The sequence below is a fragment of the Dendrobates tinctorius genome, unplaced genomic scaffold (genome assembly GCF_039654945.1).
Source record: "Dendrobates tinctorius isolate UK_male_01 unplaced genomic scaffold, ASM3965494v1 ptg000196l, whole genome shotgun sequence".
Lineage (NCBI taxonomy): Eukaryota > Metazoa > Chordata > Amphibia > Anura > Dendrobatidae > Dendrobates > Dendrobates tinctorius.
In genome coordinates this window covers 16,240,941-16,247,541 of record NW_027361863.1, presented here as the reverse complement: position 1 = coordinate 16,247,541, position 6,601 = coordinate 16,240,941, and positions in this window count along the sequence as shown.

Below are 6,601 nucleotides of genomic sequence, written 5' to 3'. Positions count from 1 at the left end.
GCAGTCGAGGGCAGAAGTCCCGGGATTTCTGTACATGACACTCAGACTCATTGACTTTTCCTTCTTGGTGTTGCGATTTCAGTGTTGAAGAGTGTAAACTTGTGCTTACATACAGTGCTGAAATAATGGCAATATTCAGCAGCCAAGTAAGAACTCCAATTTGTTGATCTATTCGAGATCTGGAGACCGTCCTGGCACCTGGCGGCTCTTATTGGGCTCCTAAGCGGCTCATTACCCCCCTCCTGAGCCCAGCTGCATCTGATAAGTTTTGTGGGTTCACACTCGGTAATTGTTCTTTGTGGGGGCTGCGTGACTACGAAGGTGCATCACCGAGCCCAGCATGAAGGGGTCTTGGCAGATATGACGGCCAGATGGACCTCTGGAGGGGCTGGCCGGGGCAGGTAATCAAGAGTCGATCCGGGGTCAGTGCATCGGTTACCTTCTTATTAAAGCTCAACCTAAGATCCTGTGGACTGCGGCTTTCCAGGCAGCTTACAGACGCTTGCACCAATGTGTAAGGATGTTCGGTTGCTGCTCTTTCATGTCGCCTCACGTTAGCTCCAACGTGTGCTCTCGTCTTCCTCGTCTGTGTGAAGCCCCCACAGCATATGTGGCTTTGGCACGAAGCCTGACCTCATTTTTTTTTTCCTTTGTTGCTTGTGATCGGGTGCTAAATGCGCACATACACATAGGACGGGTGTGTCTAGCCTGTATTGTGAGCAGGGCCACGCAAATCGGGTGGGGTCACAATGACTCACAGACGTTTATAGGTGGCTCCACCAAAAATATATAAATTCCCCAATAATTTTTTTTTTCATTATATCCAAACGTTAACTCTGCAGGTTTCTTAAAAAAAAGTTAATTCCACCAAAGTCGTCTCATCCTTTATGCCAAACTCACTTTCAGTTCTATTACATTTCCTACTAATTTTTATTACGATCATGTTCTATACTCCAATCACATCCAGAGCTGTGTTCACCAATCTGCCGATTGGCCAGACAGCAGTTTAGCTCCACCCCCACTCACAGACATGTGACCTAACAGCTTAGCTTTCATTGGGTATTAGTTTAATAGGAAACCAGCGGCGGTCTGGATGCAGCTCTGGCTGTGAATGGAGTATGAGATATGATATAACTAAACCAGTACAGAAAATGTAAAGCATGGATGGAAAATAAAAGCTATTTTTTTTTTTCTTCTAAATTTTGACCAGCCAAATCATATTTATTCACTGAAATGGTTTCATAAATCAAAACTATGAGCGAATAGAAGAAACTTTTGTCATATGTGTTGTCAGAGAAGTTCTGCTTCTTTTCCCATTTATGAGACATTTCTCCTCGCTCGCTGCCTCCCAAACTCACCGCTTATTCTGAAAATATAGCTCAAATCTATCCTGCTCAAACCAAATATGATGGATCTTTAATAGTATTGCTTTTTGTGTATTGGCCATCAGGACCTTTGGCTCCGGGAACTTAATTAGAGGATGCAGGGGTTGCAGTCATGAGTTACTCCCATGAATGTGGTAGATGCCAATGTTGAACTTTTTACTACAGATCCCTCTAAATTTTACAAATTATCCTCCCTGGTTATGTTTAACTTGCAAAACACAACACCTGTTACATGTGAACATGGCCTTAAAGGAGTTTAAGATTTTTTTTTAAACTGAGGTAAAGGATAGAGAATATTGCCATTCCCTGAAGTAATGACATCTCGTCCATCAGTCAGCTGACTACTGCAACTAATCACTGGTCTCAGCGGTGATGTTTCTGTTACAAGAAGGGGCTCACTAGGTGAGGTGGATCCTCCAAGCCCAAGGTTGAGGTGGGCACATGGGTACAGGTGTCGGTACAACAAACAGGTGAGACACACAGGACACGGATAGCTGTCATACTGGAAACTGCAGACCGGCGGGAGACATCCAGGAGACCACAGACAGAAAGAGGAGACCCTGTAACTGCAGGCAGGCGTCCAGGAGACCGTGCAGCTGGCACGTTGGAAACCGCAGGCAGGAGAAGTCCAGAAGACTGTGGAAAGGCAGCTGAAATGCTGGAGCCTGCAGGCAGCCAGGAGATGTCCAGGAGACTGAACAAGCAGCTGAGATGCTGGAATCCGCAGGCAGGATATGTCTAGAAGACTGTGGAAAGGCAGCTGGAATGCTGGAGACTGCAGGCAGGCAGGAGATGTCCAGGAGACTGAACAAGCAGCTGAGATGCTGGAATCCACAGGCAGGAGCCTTCCAGGAGACCGTAGACAGGCAGCTAAGCTGGTCAAAGTGAATAGGGAAATTCAAAGTCTTAGAAACACGGAAGTCTTAATACCAAGACACAGGTGTGGGTCTTGGTGGACCTTATATAGCACGGGAAGGGGGCACAGCGGGCCATCTGCAAAGCCTGACACAGAGCAAAGCAGAGTTCATTGGACCAGGGTGAGGGGAGCAAAGCTCAGATCTGGGACAGATATTATTATTACAGTTTGCATGCAATAATAATATAATAATAATAATCTTTATATAGCGCTAATAAATTCCGCAGCGCTTTACAGTTTGCACACATTATCATTGCTGTCCCCCCAATGATAGGGAATTTAGATTGTGAACCTATCAGTATGTCTTTGGAATGTGGGAGGAAACCGGAGTGCCCGGAGGAAACCCACGCAAACACGGGGAGAACATACAAACTCCTTGCAGATGTTGTCCTTGGTGGGATTTGAACCCAGGACCCCAGCGCTGCAAGGCTGCAGCGCCAACCACTGAGCCACCGTGCCGTATAATGTGTGACCCCTGAGGCCAGGTGACTGATGGATGTCATCACTTTTGCTACCAGTTGGGACTACCAAAGTGGCGGTCTGGAATGATTAGAGCTTATACCCATAAAATCCTACATGTATCAACCTATGAAGGCATGCCATAAACGGCTTGTCCCATGAAGGAGATCAATCACTTAGAGACACAGGTATCCCCACTAGAGTTGAGCAAACAGATTTGCAAGTCCCTGGTCCTGCGGTCATGATGATAGTCCGCTGATGGCTTGAGAACCTCATCCTGCCTGCCGGCATCACTGGCTCCTCTTGTCATTAGTATGTCCGGTAAGACACTGTTGTGGTGCGCTGCACGAACGACCCAACACTGGACCTACTAGCCAGCAGAGGTGTTAGAGATGCTAGCAGGAAGGAGAACTCTGGTGGCCACGGACTACCTATGTGGCTGATGAGCAGGTTCTGCAAGTTATTTTGCTAAATTCTAATCACCATGGATCACCAGAATAGGATTCCAAAACTTCTCGTTCTTCCTCCTCACTGCACAACCCTTGGGGGCTGACGAGACCCACCACATATGATGTTCAGCCACTTCTACCAGCTCCATAGACATTGCACGACCACTGCTCTGTACCAGTCACCTGCTTCTAGTGATTGATGGAGGGTCCGATCAATCAGACATCGATCACCTATTGTGTGGATTGGTGATACGTGTCCTAGGAGGAAAAACCTCTTTAGCGTTTGTATTTATTCTCACATTGGCGTTTCTGCAATCGCTAAGTTACATCTACAACACGACACATTGTAACACGGCCTGTAATGATTTCCTATGGCTTTACGGCCCGCAGCATCTGCAACAAAGTCACAAATATTTACAAACATTTCGGATTCTCTGCTGCACTTTGCTCAGACTTTGCCTACATTTGTTGCGCAACCGAAAACATTTGTGCAACTTTTTTGCAATGTTTAAGTTAGTTAAAGCTTCGATTTTACTGTGTAAAGGAACAGCCAAGTCACGTGCAACGTGCGCCGCAGTTTACAGCAAGGTAACGACAGGAGGCGAGCACTTTTGGAGACATCTGCAACTCTGTGATGTCGTTGTGGTCGATTGCAAGGCGACAGCAATAGTTAGATGTGATGCTGCAACAGTACAGTCTCAATGTCGCGTGACAAATGTCGTCGTGTAGCCTCGACCCAAGGAAAACACGACACGACTGCAACATGTGGATAATAGATCATGGCCGGCAGAGGTCGTCTGCATCCCCAGGTGCTCACGTAACTTTTTTTCTCCACGCATGCAGCATATATGTATATTGGTATTTCTTCCTCAGCTCCCCGTATATAGTATTAATGATCATGTGACGAGTGAGCGACACAAAGGACGTCCCAGCATGCTTTGCAGCTGGATCTTGAAGATTAACGTGAGGCTTTTCCTGCGTCGTCTCCTGTGGCCGCCGGGTAGACGCCCTCTGCAGACACATTTACATATTTCCCAGCTGTCCCTCCACGGACATAAATCATCTCTTCCCCACCCATGATCTCATTTCGAAGACGTTACTCGCAGGAGATCAGCGCATTGGTGTTCGGATCCGTCTTGTCGGACTCGGCATAGTTGTCAGGGTGCAGCTGACAGACGCCATTGAAAGTTTACACAGGTGTCGCTGGCGGCAAGTTATCTTCCTTAGGCCTCTTTCACACATCAGTTTTTTGCCATCAGTCGCAATCCAGCAGTTTTGGAAAAAAACGGATCCGTCGCGGATTGTGAAAAACTGATACAACGGATCCGGTTTTTTTGCTGGATCCGACTGCCCTACCTGGTAATAATAATTGGAGCATGCTCAGTTTAAAAAAACAGAATCCGTCACTGGATTCCATCATTTGACGGACAGCGACAGATCCTGCACCCTTAGGCCTCCATTATAGCCAACGACGGACGGCGCTGGATCCGTCACTGTCCAACTTTTCGACGGAGACAAAAAACGTTACTTTGTCCGTCGTCTCCGCCCGACAGGACACAAAATTTCCGACAGATCAAGTGAACGACGGACGAAACGTGCGGCCATCTGTCACAATCTGTCGCTATGGGAAAAAAAACGGATCCAGCGTCAGTCTAAAAATGACGGATTGCGATTGATGTGTGAAAGAGGCCTTATCGGCACGTGCAGATCGGTTTTGAGTCTGCAGAACAGGACGGTATTTTTTTTCGGTGATTCTCCACTTTTTATCGTCCATTTTTCACATAGCAAAAAACAAACAAATAAAAAACGGAACTTGATTTTCATGAGCGTCTACAAGCACCTGATCCAGGAAAAATGGACAGTAAGCGTGCGACAAATCCAGAGGTCTGAATAAGGTCAAAGGACATTGAAATTCATCATGGTCGATCCTTTTTTTATACAGTTAATAAGATGGTCAGCCGAATTTGGTGGGCAGAAGTCTCTTTAACCCCCTGATGTACATATACATCAGGATGCGGAGTTATTGGAGCGGGCTCAGGAGCTGAACTCGCCCCATACAGGAGAGGAGCCGGCTGCGTTATACAGCTAGCACCCGCCCCTAATGTCAGCAATCCCGGCTGTCTATCACGGACGGTGGCATTAAGATTGTTCCTCACGGTTTAATTGCCCATGAGACCCCCCTGAGAAGTGATCACGGGGGCCGACGTATTGCCAAAAACCCACCCATCACAGCAATTTTGGTCATCTTATGAGACCCAGGCAAAGTTGAGTGCCATTGGCATTTATTTAGTGATATATTGCAATACTAAAGCATATAGAACAAGCAGATGTTCGAGTTGCCTAGGTGGGCTTAAAAAATATCCAGGGAAAATAAAAAGTAAAAAAAAAATTATATATTTTTTTTTTATAAAAATATCCCAGAAAAATGAAAATCGCCATGCTGCTCCTGTGACCCATCTAAAGTCAGATCTATGAAAATCTAAAACAAATTGTAAATTAGTAAATACCACAAAGAGAAATTATATGCCCAAATTTGGAATTGAAAAAAAAATGGAGACGACAAAAAGAATTTGATCAAAACTTTATATCAGTAAGCTCCAACTCTGGTTAATCGATGGAAAAGTAAGGAAAAAAAAAAAAAAAAGTTACTGATGTCAGACAATGGCAACACAAAGCGGATCCTTCATTGGTGGTCGAGTTGTTTGAACTTTCTTCTCATTTTGTCCTTTTTTTTTGTAATGAAAACCGGCTCTCGAAGCGGAGAAATCCTGCTGGAAACAGAGCAAGAAAAGCTGCAGTGTAAAGCATGTGGGATGGAAGTTTCTTGCAAAACTGCGTTTCACTTCCAACTTAGATTACCGTAGTGCAGTCACAGATCATAGCTGAGCACTGATGTAGCCGGGCTAAAAACAGTCAAGATCATAGCAAACTGGCTCCTTCGGGTCCATGTGACGCCCCCTCCAAGGACTCTCTCTGATTTCATTATAGGCTCCTGTTACTTGTAGAAATCCCCCCATAAATTTGACCTGTTTTTTTTTTTTGTTTTAATAGTAACAGTGCTTACATTAATATTATAGAAAGCATTAGCTTTTTTTTTTTGTGTGGAGGACAGAAGGGGAGGAGGGCGGTAATTTTTTATAAAGTTGATGATAAAGTGTAACATTTCTCATTATCTATCTATATCCAACTATCCCTCCATCCCAGCTAGCCATCCATCCCAGCTAGCCCATCCATCCATCCATCCCAGCTATCATCCATCCATCCCAGCTATCATCCATCCATCCATCCCAGCTATCATCCATCCATCCATCCCAGCTATCATCCATCCCAGCTATCATCCATCCCAGCTATCATCCATCCCAGCTAGCCATCCATCCCAGCTAGCCATCCAT